The sequence below is a fragment of the Xyrauchen texanus genome, chromosome 14, assembly GCF_025860055.1.
Source record: "Xyrauchen texanus isolate HMW12.3.18 chromosome 14, RBS_HiC_50CHRs, whole genome shotgun sequence".
NCBI classification, from domain to species: Eukaryota; Metazoa; Chordata; class Actinopteri; order Cypriniformes; family Catostomidae; genus Xyrauchen; species Xyrauchen texanus.
In genome coordinates, this window is record NC_068289.1 from 46,728,610 (window position 1) to 46,751,829 (window position 23,220).

General features: G+C 39.1%; 1 protein-coding gene across 12 annotated transcripts in view; it reads right to left on the minus strand.

Moving 5' to 3' along the window:
* Positions 1–23,220, minus strand: part of pcbp3 (poly(rC) binding protein 3) — a 102,884-nt gene that overhangs the window by 78,254 nt on the left and 1,410 nt on the right. For 4 of the 12 annotated variants that reach the window (XR_007972022.1, XR_007972023.1, XM_052142856.1 and 1 more), the window contains exon 1: positions 17,849–18,123. The gene's annotated coding sequence lies outside the window, so the exon portion shown is untranslated. Of the gene's footprint in view, positions 1–17,848; positions 18,129–23,220 lie in introns of those variants that run through there. The other 8 variants (XM_052142864.1, XM_052142861.1, XM_052142857.1 and 5 more) reach the window with 7 other exon arrangements.

Consider the following 23,220-nt stretch of genomic DNA (forward strand, 5'->3'; position numbering starts at 1 on the left):
ATTGATTTACATTTGTAATGTATTTTCAAATAACTTCATGTCATTGACATATACACTTTATATATTGTGTATGTTTTGGCTTGTCAGCAAATACTGAAATTATTACAAAACAAAGTTGCAAACCAAATGCATTAAAAAATAGTTTTGACTGGCAATAAATAAATAGGCCTACAATTATCCCCAAGTACTTTTATGTTTATATTTTGTATACGCAGCTGAAAACACAATAGCTACATACTTTTAAAATCAGATCAATGTCTTAAACAACCATTTAATTTGAATAACAAGCATCAATTTGAGTTAGTGTATTAGACTGTCACGAACCCCGCTCCTCTGCCCCATCTCCGCGTCTACGAGCACGCACACATGCACTCCGCGAGCGTGCTCGCTTCCCGCTTCCTCGCTCCGCCCCCTTGAGCTCGTACGCTCTGTTTCCTCCCTCGGGCTTCCACGCCCGGTTTTGCCATTACGATCTCTAGCTCGTAAACTATCTCCCCCCTCTGACTCATGCTTGCTTCTCACGCGCATCAGCCTGAACATTATGACCACCTGCACTCACGCGCTTCCAATCCCCACACATTAATTTCACCTGCACTCACGCGCTTCCGATCCCCACACATTAGTTACACCTGCACCTTCCCCTATAAATACCCAGCACTTCCGTTTCATGGGTGTTGGTTATTGTATTTAGATTCCCGTGTTTTGCCCCCCGCTAGTCTCGTCTAGTTTTGACCCCCCTGTGATTCGTTCCTCTTAGCTTGCCAGCTCCCTAGTTGTTAACTGTTTTCCTGTCTTCTACCCTCTTGTTATTTCTGATTCTGATTACCCGGCTTTTTGACCCTACGCTTTCCACGACTACTCTATCTGTAGATTTGCCCCTTTGTCTTATCCTGATTCCCCGGCCCCGACTTTACGCTTCCCTCGACGACTCTCCTTCTGGATTTTCCCCACTGTACCTTTGCCTGCTCTTATTTAATAAAGCAGTTGTTCGTTACATTGTGACTGTCTCGTCTTGTGTGTGTGTGTCCGGGTTACATAGACAATGGGGTGTATGCCAGTAATTCAGAGCAACCTAATTACTTGTTGAAAAACAACAAGAAACATGACATTAATTGGGAAATTGTTTCAACAAATAACCAAATCGCAAAAGCAATCCAAACTAAGGTGTCAAGGTATTCTTGAGAGACTTTACTGGCACTAATAAACTTGTGAGACAACCTTATCCAGATTTGAGCCAAGTCTGTGAAATATGAAGCAATGATTTAAGTACTTAAGAATACCTCACACTAAAACTTGGTCAGCAAAAATGTTTAGCTGTTAATACATTTACTGAATACATTAACAAATGAATGGGCACTCCACTGCGCAAGCCCCAAAATGTTTTATGCATGAATCTTAAAAAGTAAAAAAGAATAAAGTTATTGAATTTAAATGGATCATTTATTAACCCCCATGTTATTCCAAACCTGTTTGACTTTCTTTCTTCTGTGTAACACAAAAGGAGATGTCAGGCAGAATATTGACAGCCTCAGTCAGCATTCACTTTTTCTCTGCATTTATTTTTTATTTTTTATTTTTTATTTTTTGGCGTACAATGAAAGTGAAGTCTCTAATATTCTGCCTAGATTCTTCTTTTGCTTTCCACAGAAGAAAAAACATCATACAGGTTTGGAAAAACACAAGGGTTAATAAATGATGACAGAATTTTGGATGAACTCTCCCTTTAATGATTCCTTTAACATGAAGATATACAGTTAAAGTACAGCTTATGGGCCACACAAACCGAGTCATTCCTCGCCCCTCTCAATGTGATCTGCTCTGTATGCAAATAAGATAAAAGGCTTGTGCACCAATTTTCAACAGCTGTATCAGAGTCAATATACTGCATATGCTCTTGGCATTAATTGAGCTCTAATGGAATTTCATAGATATCCTTTATTTGACCCCTCTTGTGCTGAGTGCCTTTTGTGTTTTGTAGATTGTGCTGAGCATCAGACAAGATTCAATCCCTCAGAAGCCCCTATTCCGCCTGGGTCTATATGCCTGAGGGAGGCAGTTGTCCCATTGTCCCCTTCACGGTATGTCCGTGTTCATACCAAGAGTGGGGTTCTTGAAGTCCCTGCATACTTTGTGAAAAGACAGGGCTAAGTACTTAAGACAAGTACACAGAACAACTAAATTGTATTTACTTCTATTTTATATCTACTGCTGTAAAACACAAGGGATCAAGGATGTCACGACCTTAAACAAAATCACTTGCGTTCCTTCAAGCCACGCGACTACAGACAACATAAAAAATTGGTCTGTGATTTTTCTGATTGTCCGCCATCTTTTTTTGCGTATGAAAACAGTATGACAGATATTGGAATTCACAAAATCGATATGTAATTATAAAAGTGTTTATTGTTAACACCATTGCTATATGTTTATATCACATGAAAGTCAAATCCAACGCATAAATACATGTGATTTATTTGATATGTTAATTATTTTTAAAGAGAAGTAGGAACGACTGTCACTTTGATTTGTAAAGGATGAAGAATGTCCTTCTTAATAACTCATTTACTTATAAATCAACAGACTTGAAGTAATATGTTGTCTTTTATTGATGGAATTGAATTAATGTCATAGCTAACACATCTTTTTCTCTTTTGAAAGAGAACATTTTGGCCTTTCGTCCACACTGAGATGTGAGATCTCCCAGGTGAATACATTTGAAAATACCATCTTGTTGTAGAGTGTACAGTGAAAATGGAGATATCTGAAAACGATGAAGTATTTGTTGTCATGTGGCGCAGTAATGTGATCCATTAAACCCAAAACAATCAATCTGGCGGCACATGTTTTAGCCGTGTCATTGTGCCTGTTATTTACTTTAAAAGTGTTTTTAAAGATAATTGATTCTTTGTACAACCTTTACATTTTATTTTTACAAAGGTGACCAGACCGCACATGGAACGGCAAATTAGAGTTTTCATTTGTTTCAGTGTGGATGAGGAACTTTCTGAAAATGCTTGAAAACAGCAGTGTGGGCAGTACCGGCGCTCATTACACACATACTACGCAGTCTGCGTAGGGCACCAACTCCCTAGGATTGCACCATCTTGCTCTAGGATGGTACCAGAAAGTCCACCAGCTGCCCTTACTCGCACGTTATATGTTATTCAAGGACCCAGAAGCAGTTGCGGAATATAGACGATCGCTTCACGCTCATATGAAGCATGAGCAAAAAATATTGCAGTTTACTACTTTTATCACTTTTGTTTTATTGGTTCAAAAATGAAAATGATAGTGGCAGGGCGGAGGGCGGGGCGGGGTCGTGATTCTACACACCCGGTCCCTTATCAGGCTAATCAAGCCTCCGAGAGGGATAAAGGACCGGGTGTGTAGAATCACAACCCGTCCCCGCCCTGCCACAATGATTAAATATGAATTGGTTTTGCATTTGAATTATGTTTATTGAAAAGCCTTGATTATTTTTAACTAGTTTTTTTACTGTATTTTACTTATACATTGCACATATTGAATTGGCAATTTCATTTATTTTTTTTTACTTTGATCGAAAGACAAATTTGTACAGTGTACACAGTTGCTTAAAGTCAACATGGAATCAAAATGCCCACATTTCCTTTTGTTATTGTATATCTTTTGTTATTGTGCACAATTCATTGCTGCATCTTATTCCAAAGAGAAAAAAAGGTCTGCGTAATCTTTGATCAAAATGCAATAAAATGCTCAGCCTTCAAAAATATACAACTATTCAATAACCTATTCCTTGCTTCTTTTTTTATTTGTGCTTCCTAGCTCCACCTTAGTAAATGAGGAAAGGATGCGAAAACTGTTGTGCCAGATGTGAAGGGGTAGCCACTATGCGTGTCAGGTGTATCAACAAAAAAGTCTTCCTTGTAGGATGCTCCTGTGCTTCCTCGCTCAAGCGTCCTCAGGAAGCTTCCTCCATCCTAGGTCCCTAAGTGTTTTTAGAGAATTGATACATCCATCATAATTGTAGATGGCAGAGTAAATGCAAGATATGTGAAGTCTGCAAATATAAACTTGCTATAACTATTCAAATATGAGGTTAATACAGAGTAATGTGAAAGATTGTAAATTAGCTTTTCAAATCAGAAAAGAATAAAGATGTGCCGAAACACTCGACACTTCACACCTGTATGCTTAGAGGCTTTTTCTTTTAAGGCTTTAAAGTCTTAATCTCACAAAATGGCTCCTTCAAAAATTCAAAGGGTTGTCACAGATTTTAATATCTCTGCAGCTCTGTATCTCCCCCTCCAGATAGTGATATCTTGCGCTTTACCTATGCAGTTGAGGTTTTAGTGCAAGTGCGGGATAGTGTTGTGATGTCACAGACAGTGCTTTTCCTTGAGTTAAGATAGAGGGGAATTAGCCGATAGATAAAATCCCCCAACCCTGTGGGAGAAATTACAGCACGCTAACTAATCTGCTGCTCAGATTTTCAGCAGGAGGAAGATTGAGTCTCAAAGTGTGATGTGCTGTTGAAAATGTCAGAAAATCAAACAGATCCTATGAATTACATTACTCTTAAATTACTTTTGCATTGCCCACACTTCAAATTTAATATCTTTATTGTTGATGAAATCCTGCTCATCTGGTTCGGGTAAATGTTTCCATCAGTCATACCATAGGAAAAGCATGCATTGCAGATCATTTGCTGGCTTAATGTGTGAACTATATCACATGGCCCTATTCAAGGAAACCTATTTGTTAAGTCTTCCTCTTGCTTTAGAAGGGAAATCTAAGATATTCCGTACATGAAGAGTAACACAAAGAGTCAATATTGGCTTGAGCAAACTGAAGGAAACTGTGGCAAGGAACACAAAACTCCACAAGATGTTGGTTAATGGAGAAAAATAACCTTTGGAGAAACCAGGAACACCGTGGGGGACAGTTTCCCTCTGGCTAAAGGTGCTTCGCAGTTCAACCTGCAGGTCATTTCGGTGAGGTTTGGTGGTTCCATCTTAAGTCCAAGGTTTAGGCATTGGCATATGAATTATACCATGTCTTACAGTTGGAGTTGACATCAGTTCATCCTCTGAAGACAAAAGACTGAAGTCATGTCTGGCTGACACTGGCTATAGTTTGTTGTCATCTATCAGTTACATGTAGCAGTGGAGTGTGACAGCAAGGAAGAATGGAGCTGGATCTGGCTGGCATTGGTATCCTCAGGATATGAATCCCAAGGTTGAGACATGGAAACAAAAAAAATATAATATCGTAAATGCCATTATATTCAAAATGAACGTGACGGAATATAGTGTGTCAGAAGGTCACTTAAGTACTGTTAAGCTAGACCATTCAAGGCTTTTTACGTAGTTAATATAATGTTTTAATGGATATTAAATTTAACAGGTAGCCAATGAAACAATGATAGAATTGGTCTAATATGATCATATTTCTTGGTTCTAGTCAGCACTCTGACAGCTGCATTTTTAACTAATTTAAGTTTTTTTATTGAACTTGCTGGACATCTGCCCAGTTATGCATTACAATAATCTAGTCTTGAAGTTATGAATTAGTTAGATCATAATTCGTTTTTCGGCAGATCAGAATTGTGAATTTTCGTTAGGTTTAGAAAAAATTGAAAGTTGGGTATTGTTGGTATAAGAGTGAAAACTTATTCCATGATTCCTGATAATATCTCCCAGGGGAAGCATGTATAATGAGAAAAGCAGAGGTCCTAAAACTGATCCCTGTGGCACTCCATACTTAACTTTTGTTTGATATGATAATTCCTTGTTTACACATACAAAGTGGTAGCGGTCTAAAAAAATAGGACCTAAACCATGATAATGCAAGTCCACTATTGCCAACATAATTCTCCAGCCAAGAGAATGGCATGATCTGTCGTGTCAAAGTCAGCACTAAGATCTAAAAACACTTGAAGAGAAATTCAGCTGCTATCAGATGATAAGAGCAAGTCATTTGTAAAAAAAAAAAAGTGCAGTCTCTGTACTGTGATGGGGCCTAAATCCTGACTGAAATTCTTCACATATTCCATTTCTCTGTAGAAATGAACATAGTTGGGAGGACACTACCTTTTCTAGTATTTTTAACATAAATGGTAGATTTGAAATAGGTTTGTAATTAGCAATTCTCTAGGATCATACTGTGACTTCTTAATATGTGGTTTCATAACTGCCATTTTAAAGTTTCTTGAGACATATCCTAAGGATAGTGAGGCGTTAATAATATAAAGAAGAGGTTCTGAGATTAGTGGGAAGACTTCTTTTAAGAAATGAATTGGTATTGAATCAACATACAGGTTGTTGCTTTTGATTTTTTTTATAGGTTTTGTTAGCTCATCATGACCTATGACAGCAAAGGAAAGAAGTTACTCATGAGAAAAATTACGTGACACTGATTTCAGAGGTGCTGTGACAATTGATTGCATAGTTGCAATTTTGTTTCTGATTATTTAAATTTTATAAGTAAAGATATGTATGAAGTCATTTATATTGTGCTGCGATGGAATATCTGGTTCAGTCGATGCTTTATTCCTTAGCAATTTATTTACTGAATAAACATCTAGGATTGTTGTGGTTATTTCTATGAGCTTGCTAAAATATGCTGACATGGCAGCTTTTAGAGCCTGTATGTAGCTACAGACACTATCATTCCATGCACTGCAAAATACCTCTAATTTTGTATTATTCCACTTGCGCTCCATTTTCCAAGCTGTTCTCTTGAGAGCATGAGTGTGATCATTGTACCGCAGTGTGCTTTTTTCTTGAATTTTCTTTAATCGAAGAGGGGGTGACATTATCAAGAGGCTAGAGAAGACTGTATTTATACTTTCTGTAATTACATCAAGTTCTTCTAGATGTTTTGACATGACTGAGTATGTGAGACAATTCTGGAAGATTACTAGTAAAGCTATCTTTAGTGGTCAAAACAATAGTTCTACCTGAATGATAGAGTGGTGTAGATTGAGAGACATTAGCTGATCACAACATACAAGAGACGAGGTAATGATCCGAGATGTCATCACTCTGTGGTAGAATTTATATAGTATCAACATCAAATCAATATGACAGAATTAAATCTAGCGTATGATTATGGCGATGAGTTGATCCTGTTCACATTTTGTCTGACTCCAAGAGAGTTGAGAATATCGCTAAATGCGAATCCCAATGTGTCATTTTCATTATCTATTTGAATGTTGAAGTCACGAACAATTAAACTATCTACATTAACAACTAGATCTGATCTTCAAATTCACCAAGGAAACCAGAGTAAGGCCTGGACGATTGATATACTGTAGCAAGGGCAAAATACGACAGAGATTTTTTATTTAAATCGGACGGTGTCATATTAAGCATTATTAGTTAAAAAGACTTAAACTTATAACCTATCCTCTGAGTAACACCAAAAACTTCACTTTAAATTGTAGCAACACCTCCTCCTCGACCCTTCGGTGAGGCTTATGTTTTTAACAATAACCTGGGGGAGTAGATTAATTTAAACTAATATATTCATATTTTTTAAGCCAGGTTTCAGTCTAACATAGTGCATCCAAGCTATGATCTGTAATAATTTCATTTACAATTAGTGCTTAGGTAGAAAGAGATCTAATGTTTAGAAGCCCAACATTTATTAGATGATAATCTTATTATTTATTTATTTATTTTTTAAATTTGACCTATCTAAATGATTTAGTGAGAGTTTTGTGTTTGGTAGTTCGTGGGAAAAGATTTTTCTTTTGGGATAAGTCTTTATTTGATATCTAGGTGATACAGTCTCTATGAGTTTTAGTTTATGTGACCTGTGTGATTCTCAAGCCAGGTAGCAGATGTTTGGATTAACCAGTTTGTTTGCTTCCTGACCTGGGCCACAGTTAGTCAATTACTATCACTATTAAGACTATGAGACAAATTACTAGAAAGGAGAGCGGCACCTTCCCAGGATGGATGGAGTCTGCCTCTCTTTAGCAGGTCAGGTCTACCCCAAAAACATTTCCAATTGTCTATAAATCCTATGCTATTCTCCAGACACCACTCAGACATCCAGCCATTCAGTGACACTAATATACTATAAACTTCATCACCATGATGAGCAGGAAGGGGGCCAGAGCACATTACAGTGTATGACATTTTTGCAAGTTCACACACCTCTTTAACATTATCTCAAGTGATCTCTGTCTAGCAAAGCCGGACATTGGTAGTGCCGACATGAATAACAGAAAATCTACTTTTAGCATTATCCAGTTCTTGTAAATTTGATCTGATGTCAGATGCTCTGGCACCCGAAATGCATTTAACAATAGTGGATGAGTCTCTATTTCCATGTTCCTTACAATAGAATCACCGATTATTAGGGCTCTTTTAACATGATTCTCAGTGGGTGCATCACTGACTGAGGAGAATCGATTGGAAACCCTAACAGGAGCAAGTATGCTGCCGAGACATCACCCAGTCGCCCTGCTGCGGGGGTTCTTCAGCCGGAACCAAAGTGTGTGTGTTGCTCTCTGTAATATTAGCAATCGAACCAGTATCTACCGGCTTCTCTTTCTCACTTACCACCACTAGCGTTTGGATGCGTGTCTCTAACTCATTAATCTTCTCCTTCAGCTTGACTAATTCCTTACATTTATCACACGTAAACCCCTCACTGCTGATGGAAGAAGCTGTAGTAAACGTGGCATGTAATGCAGGAAGAAATAACATGAGCAGATTCTATGACTTACCGCAATTGTTTGTTGTTGTTGTGGTTGTTCTGGAGAGGCGAGGGTTTGAGATCGATGTGATTCCTAATCAGCAGATGTTTGAGATTGATGCAATAATCCGTTTAAAACACAGTGGATAAAACTAATGCACGCAGTCGAGACACGAGAGAAACTATGTAATGCATTACATTTTAAATACATTTAAAATTCCTGTAATCAGATTACAGTTACTGACTTTCAATTAATTTAATTACTTTTAAGTACATTATAGGGTTATGCGTATTTCAAATATATTATTTATATAGAATACATGACTTATGGCCCCGTAATAGGAGAAATGTGAGGTGCTGAGTGTATGACTTGTGTGTAACACTGAACAAGTAAGAAATATAGGCATTGTTTTAAATTTGTTGAGTAGAAAAGTGTTTTAGAAAATAACTTAAAAGTAAAGTAATTAGTAAAGTGGCATGAAGTAATTAGTAAAGTGATCTGATTAAAATTTTAGATAAATAATTAGTAATTTGTAGTGGATTACAATTTTTAAGTAACTTTTCCCAACACTGTTGGTGAATGTTCTATATATTAACCAATCTTTCCAATGGCTAATATTCCCATACACATTTACATACAGTAAACTGCACAGAGCTAAGAGGAACACATGCCTCCTTCCTCAATCTGTGCATTCCCACTCAAGCACACAGCCCTGTTACTGCTGACTTTGCTGTGCAGATACTTTGGAAGAGCGAATGCAAACGGCTCAGGAAAGTGTGTCAGGCAAGCATATTTGTTATAGAGAGGGCAAGCCAAGAGCAATTCAATACAGATGACAAAAAAAGATCCAAGGTGAACACACAGTTAAAACAACCCTAATGTTTACATGTTTAAGATTGCAAGCACAAGGGGGAAGTGTCACTTGGGAGTCCATTTCAGAAGCTATAAAAGACTGTTCATACAGCAGGTCACAGCTTTCCCCTCACACCCCACCCTGCTGGGTTCAATCTGGACATTGCTGTGGTCACAACACCCAGATCGGAGGCCTTGCCAGCAAGCAAGTGGGTGGGCATCAGCAAACCCTGAACATAAGGCAAGCTCGAAAGGCTCTACATTTTATAAGAACAAATTTTCATAGGCACTGCTGTAAAACAATAACAAAAAAAACAACCCAGCATAGATGGTCACCAGCATATGTTGTGTTTTAAATGCAGGTCCAAGGAATGCTGGTGTTCCAACAATGCTTAAAAAAGGAAACAAAAGTATCATACAAGTTGTACACGCGGCTTGTACAAAATTTTGACTTTTAAAATCTTCTAAAGACATAAGATAGGTTTTTAGTGCTGCTAAAATGCCAGTTCTCAAACCAAACTGGTCAGCCAGCTAGACCAGCTTAAACCAGCATAGATCAGATGAGAACTGCATTCTGGACTTTTCAGCATGGGACACGTCCTTTTATACTCTCCTCTTCACAATGCCAACAACGAAGTAACAACAGCCCAATAACAGGGGTGAGGCAACTGAGAAAATGCTGTGTCATTCATGGTTGGGTGTCTCCAACATCACTTCCAACCACACGACACACTCCCATCTTGTTGGGGGTGGGGCACGGAGAAAGGCAGGAGCATAGTAGGAGAACCTGACCAAAGCCACGTGCGATAGTGACACTCAGCGGATTATGTCTAAATAAAGCCTCTGCACTGTATGAATCATATTGCTACTGATCCCACTGCTCAATGAGAAAGGGAGAAATTGAGAGAGGGAGAGAGAGAGAGAGAGAGTAAGAAAGCAATGTAAAAAGTGGGAGGGAGTGAGAATGTGAAGTGGAGAAGGCGTTCATCACTAGAGTGCTATGGCTTAGTTTAAGAGGCTTGAATTATCAGTAGTTAAGCTGTCAGGCCTGCACTCGCACCTACCGTGTGCTACAAACTCCTGTGTGCTTTTAATCAAACAAAAACGCTGAGATCCAGCCAGGCTGCCAAGACAGAGCTATAAGACAGGTCTCAAAGTCTCTTCAAGACTTCTGCTGACAAATTATATGGCTTGCAATGTACAGGCACCACCATATGTTCAGAAATCTCAGGCGTAGAGCCCAAGTCAAGCCTCAAGTCTTTCAAGAACATGTCTAAGTCAAGTCCCAAGTAATGAAATAGAGTCTAGGTCTCAGGTAATTGAAATTAAGTTAAAAAGTCAAGTCTCAATTCTCAAGTCTTTAAAACCAAAGACCAAAGTATTTGAAGCCTTTCAATGACAAGTGTAAGTCAAGTCTTTGGTCACAATCCAAGTCACTGTAAGTCTTAAATCTTTTTAGGTAATAGTTTTCTATACACTACAGGTTTGTTTTATAAACCTTGTTAAAGAGCAATTAATTTAGATGTTAATTTAATAGACAGAGTCAGGTTTAAAGTCTTAACAAGCCTAAGTTGAGTTTCAAGTTTTTGAGGTAGAGTCCAAGTCAAGTCTCAAGTCTTTAAAGGACAAGGCTAAGTCAAGTCTCAAGTCTTTGATAAAAAGTCTAAGTCAAGTTTTAGATCCCTTTTGGATTCCTATACAGCTTCTTTCTATTAACCTTGTTGAAGAGCAACCAATTTAATTGGTCAGAAGTCTCTAATTCTGAGTCCAAATTGAGACTCAATTTAAATCTAAATGAGTCTACAGAAAGCTGAGTTAAGTCAAGTCTTGAAGTTGAGTCCATGTCAAGTCTCAAATCCCTTTTGGTAATAGTTTTCTCTTAGGGTTGTGCAAGGATAGTCGATATTCTGTTAACTGTTCGTGCCTGTATTCGTATACCAAAATCACTATTAGGTTATTCTACACATGCATTAGAGGTCTTCAACCTGATCCGAGCACAACAGTACCACACAAACCATCAGGTGTTTGGCCAGGTTCATGTCCATTTTTGAAGCGTGTTTTTGTGTGCATCTGCCCTGTTTTTCCAATTGATTTTCTACGTAAACATGTGCTGGACAGACATCTTTGACCTTTGTGCTGCATCTCACTGTTTTTTTTTTTTTCATCTTTTGAGACACCTGGTTTGAGTTTCATTTATTGCACTGCGTCTAGCCTTTTTAGTGCAGGTGCCACAAAGATTGGACTTTCTGATGAAGTTCAGACAGCACATCACACAGTTACGGGAGCACTATATGTGTTTGTCCTTCATTATGTCTTTGCAGTGCCATAAAAGTGTCAATAATCCTGCTCTTCAGCACAGTTCAAGTGTTTTCGACTTATTTGCTTTGCAAATTCTATGCAGGTTTTGGATTTTGTAGACACTGTTATTTTAGGATGACCTTTTATTTTTGTTTGATTTTATAATTTAAAGATCTATTAATTATGCTATTTTAGCTTATAGCTAACTGGTAACTTTATTCCTTGCTAGTGGTGGTGGCGTAGTGGGCTAAAGCACACAACTAGTAATCAGAAGGTCGCTGGTTCGATCCCCACAGCCACCACCATTGTGTCATTGATCAAGGCACTTAACTCCAGGTTGCTCCGGGGGAATTGTCCCTGTAATAAGTGCACTGTAAGTCGCTTTGGATAAAAGCGTCTGCCAAATGCGTAAATGCTATTTTGAGTTTGACGCAGATCCATTGCAATAAACTTTCTATATTCCCAAGTTCCGACAGTTACCATGCACATCCTTATTTTCTAGACACTATAGGTTTGTTTTATTTTATACACCTTGTTGAAGAGCGATCAATTTATTTGTTAATAAGTCTCTAAACTGGAGTAAAGGCTAGGTCAGTTCTTAAGTTTCAAGTTTTGAAAGGATATATCTAAATCAAGTTTAAGATCCCTTTTGTTAGTAATTTTTTATACACTACAGATATTTTCATAAACCTTGTTGAAAAGAACAATCAATTTAATATATTTTGTTGTTTATTATTTTGAAGTCCAAGTGAATTCTCAAGTCAAGTCTACCATATGTTGAGTCTCAAATTAATTTATTTATGAGTGTCCATCACTGGTAGGGCTGCACAATTAATCTAAATAAAATTGAAATTATTCATTATTAAACCAAAAATGGGCGGCAATTTAAATTTAAAAACAATAATTTTGCTCACACTGCTCAATTCAAAGTTAATGAGTGCATTATTAGAGGTGTTTTCAGTGGTTACAGTGTGGTTCTGTACTCCACAACTTCATCTTATGCTCAGAGTAACAGATGTGTGCCAAGTTCGGTTCACTTTGCTTACGTGCGCTCCAGATGCATTTTAAACAGATTTAATATGCTTAAGTTAATATACAAATAATACACCCCATGGCACAAGGTATTTGTGGACAAGTCATTGTATATATATATATTTGTTTGATATGAAAGCACTTTCGGTCAACTTTTGTTGTTTTTAAATTTGCTCTATAAATAAAGGTTGACTTGACTTGACTTGACATATAGATATAAATAAAAAATAATAATAATCAATATTATATTATAATACCATAACATGATAATCAAGTTGACAGGGTCCAAAAAATAATGATGATGAATAGTGTGCTTATCACAAATTCGACAAAAACAGGTACATGGTGTACAGGTACAATGTGAATATGAAGAATACATATTCACATATATTTTTCTCTCTTTGTTGAAGTGTTTTATATATTTATTTGTTTGTTTGTTTGTTGCTGAAGTGAAAAAGGTAAGAGTTTGGTTCTTTTTAAGAGGACTCGTGTTTGAACCCTTAAAGAGGGCCTCTAATACAAGTCTAAGACATGATCAAAACATTTTTAAAAATGCGGTCAAAGAAATCACTTACTATTTATTTTTTATTATTAAATCGCAGTTCAAATCACAATATTTTTTTTAAATAATCGCAGCATGTCTTTTTGTCCTAATTGTGCAGCTCTATGTGGAAACACAGAGAACAGAGCAAGGTAACCGAATGCTTGCTTTTCCAGACCCAGTATATATCCTGGAATCCAGGAGTGATTAAATTGGATCATTGGCAGATTAACAACATGATGACCTGACTTAATCAAACATCCAGCCGTATCCATTTGGCAGACATGACCTAGGGATCTGTGAATTCAGAGAAGCCTGCAATGTTTCCCTAACCTTTTCCAGAACGTCTCCACTATACACCGTACACTGGAAACAATAAAAATAGCAGCACCACCCAGCCAAGCATTAAGAACGACGGCAGCGGGGGACCAGGGCCAGTTCCACCCGCTCCCGCCCTACCCCCCTCAGCTCCTGATTGATCTCACGGCCCATCGGCAGGTTAAATTACACTGCAGAGTGGCTTTGCAGAGAGACAAAGGGCCTGGGATTTCATAGGCCATACTTTCTGGCCTTAACTTTGAAAAGGTGCAGCATTCAATTTCAGCCTCAGGCAGCACTTTGCATTTGCTTATGAGTTATGCCACAGGCATGATGTTTTTAACATACTATATGGCCATGCAGAAGAGACCTGCGTACCAATCAAGCCAATGGGAGACAGAAAAGAAAAACAAAACCTCTTTTGAGCACCAAGCATCATTAATCACAAAAACTTTTATTCTGTCATCATTTAATCAATGAAAAATGAAATTACAAACTCATATGACTTACTTTAGTGGAAGAAGAGTAAGTAAATGATGAGTAAACCGAATTTTCATTTTTGTCTGAACTATCCCTTTAAGACAGAAAAGAGTGGCCACTCATTTGGCTGAGGATGAAGACATTCTGGCTTGTTTCCAAATCCAAATTGCAGAGGGAATGGAAGTAAAATCTGGAATAAAATGATCTACATGTATATTCTTGTTTGGATCTCAGCCCCAAGTGATATTCAGGCTCCCATAGCTTCCTGGCAGACAGGGAATGGAGAGGAAGGCCAGGGAATGGCAGAGGCCTTTTGATACTGCAACTCTGCCGAACCAGCAACTCGGAAGCCAGGACAGCATGAGATCCGGAGGAAAGAAAATAGCCAAAGCACAAAAAGACCAGCTGCTTCAAGATCATGGGTGTCAGCGGAAAAAAAAAAACTCATTAGAGAGAATATAATTGATCTTGTCTGGCAAGTAATAGCTATTCCCAAAAAATCATGGATCTGTTTTCGAGCTGAGGAAAATACGCAGTTAGGTACTGTAAATATGCAACTGTTTCTAATCTAAAGTGGTTTAGGAGATATAAGTCCTCATCGATGACATTTCCAATTTACTCTAGCTTAAGAATGTGCCCATATTTGTAATCATACTATATGTGATAAGCTAGACTGATTTTCCACACAGCTTTCAAATGAGTCCATGAGCGCACAGCTAAAATAGAAAGGCAGTGAAATGTTCAAATGCAGAGCAAATCCGGATTGCCTGACAGGAACAGTTCATCTTACGCTTTAGTGATACAACCATATTTATGAATATAGAAGTATTATGATTAAAACTCAAGGATTAAAATAGTTTTGGATAACAAAATATATTCTGTCATTATTTACTCATATATACCCTCATATTGTTCCAAACTTGTATGGCTTTCTTCTATGGAAATCAAAAAGAGATGTTAAGTAGAATACTAGGGACTGACAGTCTCAGTCACCATTCACGTTCACTGTATGGAAAAAGATGCCTAACATTTACTTTTGTGTTCCATGGAAGAAAGAATGTCCTATAGGTGTGGAACAACACGAGTCAATGATTATATCTCACTATACCACTTTTTAAGAGATGTTTACCTTGCAGTAGTTGCAAGCAATATCACTATTTGTGCAATGATTGAAATGATGAAATCAGCAATAATAAAACACCAAGTTGTTTTTCAGAAATCACGAGGGACTGCTTACTGAAAGTCACTGCATGTCGTTCAATGCCCTTCTCAAATGTAAAACTTCTGATAGTCTGCAATAAAAAAACAAGCTGGGGAGGTGGAAGGGAAGAAGAGAAAGTAGAGGGAGAAAGAAGTGTAGGAAGAGACTGAATGGATTAATCAACTATCATAACATATGCTTTAAATCCTGCAGAAAAAAACCCCAGCTGGTCTTAGCTGGTGTTTTTAGATGGGGGTTTAGACAATGCCAGCTGGTCAGACAGGGTAACCAACAGGCAGACTAACTAAAACAGCTAAATACCAGCTAGATCATATTAAATCTGATAAGACAACCAGCTTAGGCTGGCTATAGCTGTTGTTTTCAGCAGATGTATCTTACGGCTATAGATGAAATCCACTTTACAAGGAACTGGCAAGACACAAGGATGCCCTATAACTAGACAAAAAAGACATAGTGACAAATCATTGCTCAGTTCTTAAAAGGAGGCTAAATAAAGTAAGGAAAAATCCTCTGAACATCCGTTTATTGTTTGAACAATCCCTTCTTTATCCCGCAGTTGGAAACAGGCCAAAAATGCATCAAAGGAATAATGGTGTTAATTAAGACACCTGTTCTTCTCTGAATTCAATTACCTAATCATTGCTTGTAATAACTTCAGATCATTTTGTTCCACATTTCAATAAACTGACACATCCTCCTGCCTGAGGAATGGGCACAGAGCTCTGAATACATACAGGTATATTGTGCTTGTAAATATGACAAATGCTGGAACTGTAAAGCTGTTAATCAAATTGATTGGAATGTCTTTACTATTGGCCAAGTGCTAAAGCGTTGAAGACAAGTTCCGGATCTGTCAAACCTTGACTGATGTTCACATCAAAGCACTGGACTCCATGAAGACCTAAGCCGTGTGTGTGTGTGTGTGTGTGTGTGTGTGTGTGTGTGTGTGTGTGTGTGTGTGTGTGTCTGATGTGGCCTGTAAAGCTTTAGTGCTCAAATATGTTAATGCAAACATTTCTAGCAACGCAAGTTCAATTTAATGCATAATCGCATCCCAAAATGTGTCAGAACTTTTAACATTTCCACAAGGGGTGCTATAGCAGGCATTTGCTTAAATTTTGTGTCTTTATAAGGCCGGATTTCACTTTTAGGTACTATCATGGCGGAGCAATAGTTGGAAGAGAATCTTTTAAACTTATTAACAACTTGTTTATTCGTTTCTCCACTCCATTACATTAGAACAACAAATTGAAAATACAGTTTAATTGCACAGACATCAGAAGACAACTGTCCACTACGACCATTTCTTGCAACAGAATTGCAAAAATTTTACTGATCTTTTAATTTTAATTACTAAAGTTTACTTCTGTTTAGGTTGTGATGATTAATATGAATTAATCTCTTAAAATTAATAATCCGGGTTCAATACAAGTTAAGCTCAATCGACAGCATTTGTGACATAATGTTGATTACCACAAAAAAATATTAAATTGTAAAATTTATTAAATGGGATATAACTGGAAAGGTTAGCAAGCAATTTTTTCACACTAAAATCATGTTAACACACATAATGTTTACGTTGTGTGCGGCTACACTTTTGATTATTTTAACGTTTACTGTAAACCAGATTTTTGCTTTTATTAACAAAAGTCCAAATAAATTAGGAATATTTATTATTCCAAAAATGCTGTCAATTGAGCTTAACTTGTATTGCACCCCGAATATTCCTTTTAAGTAAATAGCAATTGAACTGCATAGTTTGCCCTGTTGATTAATTTTTTGTATTAATATTTTCATGTTATGTACCCAGTTAAATGTCCCCTTTATAATTTACAGCATTAGCTGAAAGAGAGTTTCTTTCAAATGTAAACAAAATAGATTTAGTTTTTTCAAATATTAATCAGAATCTAATCAAATCATAAGCTTGTGAATCAGAATAGCTGCTAAATAGTTTTTAATACGAACCACAAGAACATCTCTAAATATTTCCCAAACAACATTAAACAATACGGACACATAAAATAAACTGCTGCAGGGTCAAGGACAACACTAAGAAAGAGTGTTGGTTTGTGAAGCGCAGCATCGGTTTTCCAGTGTATTTGTAGTCAGTGGGCATTACACTGCTTCAGAGGAGGCACAGATAAAGCATTAGATATAAGAAGTAGTAAGCACTCTGTGTGAACTGAGTTTGGGTTAGAAAACAGTGACCTCACAGATTCTAATCCCTCATCTCTCTCTCAGCATGCTTCCCTCAGAGAGGAACTGCCAGAGGGAAAAAACTTGAAAGCTAAAGAGAGTGAGGGAGGGTGCGTGAGAAAGAGCGTGTGACAAAGAGAGAGAAAAATACATGCAAAGAGGATAAAAGACATCTTTGAAGCACTTGCAGAAGCAAAGTCATATTGAGGTGGTGCCTTACCTGCACACAGTTGACAAGACGGGACGGTGAAGTGAGGATAGTCAAAGGGGTTGTGGGAGGAGGGTCCAGGCGGGTTGATCAAGCCGCTGACGGGTGGTCCGGGAGGGAAGGAAGGATGGAGTGACAAGGAGCAGGGAGATGGGGAGGCCAGAGGGGGGATATGAAGCACTAGTCCTCTGTCTTTCTCTCTTTATCCCTCTGGCACAGAGGCAGACACCAATACCTGCAGCCACTCAAATAATAGGAGAGAGAAGATTCTTTACATCCACACACAGCACAGGGAGGAAAGAGAAAACGCCCCTCCTGCTCCCTCCCGGGAGCCAATCGCGTGCAGGCAAACTGCATCGCTGGCCACGAATGGGAGAGCCGCAGCCTGTGCCATGCCTTAACCAATAAGTGCAATTACTCATATCCAGCTGGAATAATTAGTCAGAGAGCAGCACAGAGCTTCTCTTCTGACGGACAGACGAACGGGTGCACTTACCCAATAAGTGTGATTTAAGACCACAACCGACATAAGAGTAATTCGATTGCAAGGCACTTAACCCAGCAGGACAGGCAGAGGCGCAAATCACACAGGAAGGGCTTCAGAAAGGTGGAATGAAGTAGGCAGAAACTATACCTATAAAGCAGGAAAAGGAATACAATTGGAGAAAATTATTTTCTTAATCTATATTTTTGTCTTGTAAAACCATCTAAACATCCTCAAAACAAGATTAATTTACTTGAGAAGCAAAATTTGCATCATAGTTTAAAGGAATAGTTAACCAAAAACGTTCTGTTACAAATCTGTTATTATTTATGGCACTTTATGAGATGTTTATACATTATACTGGAAAACAAAACAAAAATATTGACTGAGAAAATGATTTTTAGGCATGTTAGTCTAAGTCACTAAGTCACTTTTTTACATACAATGAAAGTGAATGGTGACTAACATTCTTGGAGGCCAACAGTCTTCTTAACACACTGGCAGTGGAAAATTGTTTTTACATTTCTCAAGCACAAACATCACTAAATGTATTTAGATTTATGCTTAAAACAATAAGAAAAAGGAAAAAAATATAGCTGGAAACAAGTAAATTCTCTGAAAATTAGTCTTATTATCTAACAAAATTTAGTTTCTCAAGTAAATGTATCCTTTTATAAGGATGTTTCTATATTCCTGGAAAACACAACAAAAATACTGATTGAGAATTGTTTTCAGTTAGCATCTATTCACCATTCACTTTCTTTTCATTGCAACTTTTTTTCCATAATATGAAAGTGAATGGTGACAAACATTCTTGGATGCCAACAGTCTTCCTAATGGCAAATAGCTTTTTCTTGTTTCCAGCACAAACATCACTAAACTTTGTTAGATTTATGTTTAAAATAAGAATCAAATTCTAATTATCTTACACAATTTAACTAATATATTTTAACAAATAAAAAGTATTGATTAATAAAATAATTTTATGCTGTTAATACAGTGATCAATGCACACAATCGCGTGGACTGGCCATCAGGAGCGACCCAGTGGGCCGCTGGGTAATTTGGCCCAGCTCATTGCTGTGCAAGTACCGTCCTGTACTGCAGCTGATATGGGTGGCCGCCCTGGGCTCCAACATGCCTGTGCAGACCCCAATACAGGGCAAATATTCAAAAAATATTTTTATTGTTATCATGACTTTTATTTTGAAAAGCACTTACACTTTGGTGAGACCAACACGTGCTTGTCCTGGTTCAACGGTCGAAGCCTCCGCAGGTTCCAGCAATACCGCCAGCAACTTGAGGCAGTTGAACTGCTGGGCAAAGTCCTCAACGGTTGCACACGGTGCCCCAGCCTAACTTGGAGGCCTCTGCTGTAACACCGACATGCCTGCACACTTGCTCTAAGGGGACCCCTGCCCACAGAAATGCAAGGTCTGTCCAAGGGCTGAACATGCGGCGGCAGATCGGCATGATGGCCACATGATGCCTGCTATGCCGCCATGTCCATTCCGGAGCCCCAACCAGCTGAGGTGTCTGAGCACCAGGTCCTGTGTGCGTATGACAGGTCTCGAGAGTGAGCTAGAATCAGCCAGTTGTCGAGATAATTGAGGACACGAATGCCCACTTCCCTTAGCAGGGCAAGGGCTGCCTCTGCGACTTTTGTAAAGATGCAAGGCGACAGGGACAGACCGAAGGGGAGGACCTTGTACTGATATGCCCGGCCCTCTAAGGTGAAACGCAGAAAGGGTCTGTGCTGAGGTAAAACTGAGATGGGAATGTACACATCCTTCAGGTCTACCTGTGGGTGGGGCCTCACGGCAGGGTGGTGCAGGAGTTGCCATGTCGAAGAGCCACACGTCCTGAGCTCATGGCTGTGCTGAGAGAAAGGTCAAAGCACTTACATTGCTCCATGTGACTCGTCATAATTGCCTGAGCATGAGTGTGTGCCACAGCTGTGCTGCAGCGCCGTACCTGCCGTGAACATTCAGTGTCCAGTGATTGTAAACACCGGCTGTGTGACCCAGGAAATTAGGAAACCGCTCTTTCTTTGGAAATGTGGGTGCCGCAGCCCCTCGGCGTACGGCGAAGTCAAAAGATTCTCCTCCCGGCCCTCCACAGGGGGATGGAGTGATCTGTCCACCACCTCCAAGCTTACAGCGGGTCTCCTCGTCCCTGGGTCGCCCATCTCAGGGGTGCTTCGAAGCATTCCTAGGGTTCTTAATGCCGGATTGTGGGATGGAGGCATCAGCTTCCAGCGGGGGCTCTACGTTAGGGCTGGGCAGTTGGCCTGGGCTGCGGCAGAGCTGGTGTTGTCACCGCAGGGGGACACCATTGGCGACGAGCAGACAGGGTGCGGGACCTTGAGTCATGCCGGGGTAGGATGAGTTGGATAGCCTCTGTTTACTTCTTGACCGCCAATAACTGCTGGGAAAAGTCCTCGACAGTGTCACCGAACAGGCCAGCCTGGGAGATGGGGGCTTCAAGGAAACATACCATGTCAGCATCCTTCATCTCGACCAGGTTAAGCCACAGGTGGCGCTCCTGGACCACCAAGGTGGACATCGCCTGCCTGAGATCCCACGCCATGACCCTTATCGCACGGAGGGCTAGATCGGTCTCCGAGCGCAGCTCCTGCATCACTCCTGGGTCAGTACTACCCTCGTGCAGCTCTTTTAGCACCTTTGCCTGGTGCGCTAGCAGGAGGGCCATGGCATGCAGGGCAGAGGCAGCCTGTCCAGCTGTACTGTAAGCCTTGGTTGCCAAGGGAGTCTCTAGGCCAGAATGTCCAGGGCCACTTTTTAGTCCCAGTCTGCCCCTGCACACAATTATCACTCTCTGCATTTTAACACTGTCAGACTTGCTGCTGTGCCCCCAATATTAGTTTCTCTGCATATAACCAAAACTCTAGAGCCGGAACGGAATTCATTTCATAAAGACATTTTTTTCTTCTTTACAGATCAATATTCAGGCTCAGTTATTCGCTTGATAAATGATCAACGGCAAACTGTTAGAATGATTAATGAAATGCATATTGACCACAATCCCCTTCACAGCAGAAAGGGCTTATGTGGCAAAAGAGATGTAATAATATACTATTATCATCCCACAAAGACGGGAGCTCTATATACACTAAGCATGGATAGGATGGATGTGCATTGGAGAAGCCAGCAACGGGTCTTTTAGCACCCAATTCTGCTGACGTCCAAGCGACAAGGGCATTATTTCAGGGCTGGAGCTCCCGAGCTTATATCGGCTTCTCAGAAAAGTACGTATTTCTCAGTAACCCCTGTTGTGCTCAATGAATTTTATGCAGCGGCAAAATTGATGCACCTATCAATACCAAAGCGCATCATAACATGGGTCGATATGCAAAGCATGAACAAGCACAAATGCATGATCATGATTCAGCAAAGGTTTCATGTTCAGTGTTCAACTATCCTCCCAGCTATTGCATACATCAGTCTGTCAGTTTTTACAAGTAAAGCCATTTAAAGGGCCTGAAGCATGGAGCTGACAGTGATGGTGAAACATGCTATAACTATGGCACGCCACAGAGTGCAGGGCTTCCTCCAAGAGGCCACAATGGGTGAGAGGAAGCCCATAAAAAATTCATGAGCAACAGGAGAAGATGTCACATCGGATATGTTTCCAGCTGCAGAGATACTGGTGTGGGGAGAGCCATGAGAGTGAAAGGTACAAGTGAACTCTGGGCTAAAAGGGGAGAAGTGAGAAGAAAAGCACTCCACTTCCATGGCTAACCCTGCCACAACCGTTTCTGTGCTGCGCCAGCAATAACAGAGATTTAGAGTCCAAAGAGTCCTTTGATGCCTGAGAGATTTAATGGCTCATGGATAGCTTGATGGGTAAATATCCAAAACAAGCATTTATTAAGTCTGTAGATAGGCTGTCATTACACTTTCTACCCCACTGATTTACATTTAATGCAAGACATTTTGAAGTGACAAATCTGGAGGTTTGAGAGTGTGGAATGTCACTGCCTTAGTCTACAATTTCAGTAAGATAGCTCATCAAATATTCATTAATTCTGCCATACAATCATGCTTTAAATGTCATGCTTAGCAGGGATGATGGGCGCTAGATAGACATGAGGATTTATAACATGTGGACATTACTATATTGGAGTTTGCTATCTTTGTGTTGTTTTAACGCAAATGCAGACCGTCTACTGAATAAACAATAATCCTGAGATTTTAAATTAAATAAAAATTTAATTTAATTGTTTACAATCAAATCCACACTAATACATTTAGTTTAAAAACACACTTTTTACACTATGTTTTGGCCTTCTGTCCAAACTTAGATTGTGTTTTTGTCCAGCCAAAATGCTGTCTCAAGTGGATACATTTAAAAACACCGTCTTCATAAGTATTTATTGTCATGTGGCACAGTCCTGTGCTCCATTCAACCCAAAACAATTGATATGGCGGCCCATGTTGTAGCAGCATTGTTTGCCTGCTATCTACTTTGATAGTGTTGTTAAAGATACTTGTTATGTTGTACAACCTTCACATTGCAATCCTCAAAAGGTGATGGGAAGTTTACTCGGAATTGCTGTCCAGCGAACGAACAAGTGGACAATTGTGTTTCAGACTGTACATGGAATGGCAATTTTTTGAATGCACAGTAAGAGTATTCAAGCTTTTTAACACATTTAAGTGTGGACAAGAAACTTTTGAAAACAGATTGAAAATGGTAGCATTGAAGGAGACAGTGAAAATGCAGTTTTAAAATATATCCGGATTAATATGGACGTAGCATAAAGTTCAGTGATTAACTGTGTTTAGGAATGGAATACTAGCACACTGCACTTCATACTGTTTATTATATGCTGTGTACTGTCTATCTAAAGTAGTAAGTGAGATAGAATACATTATGCA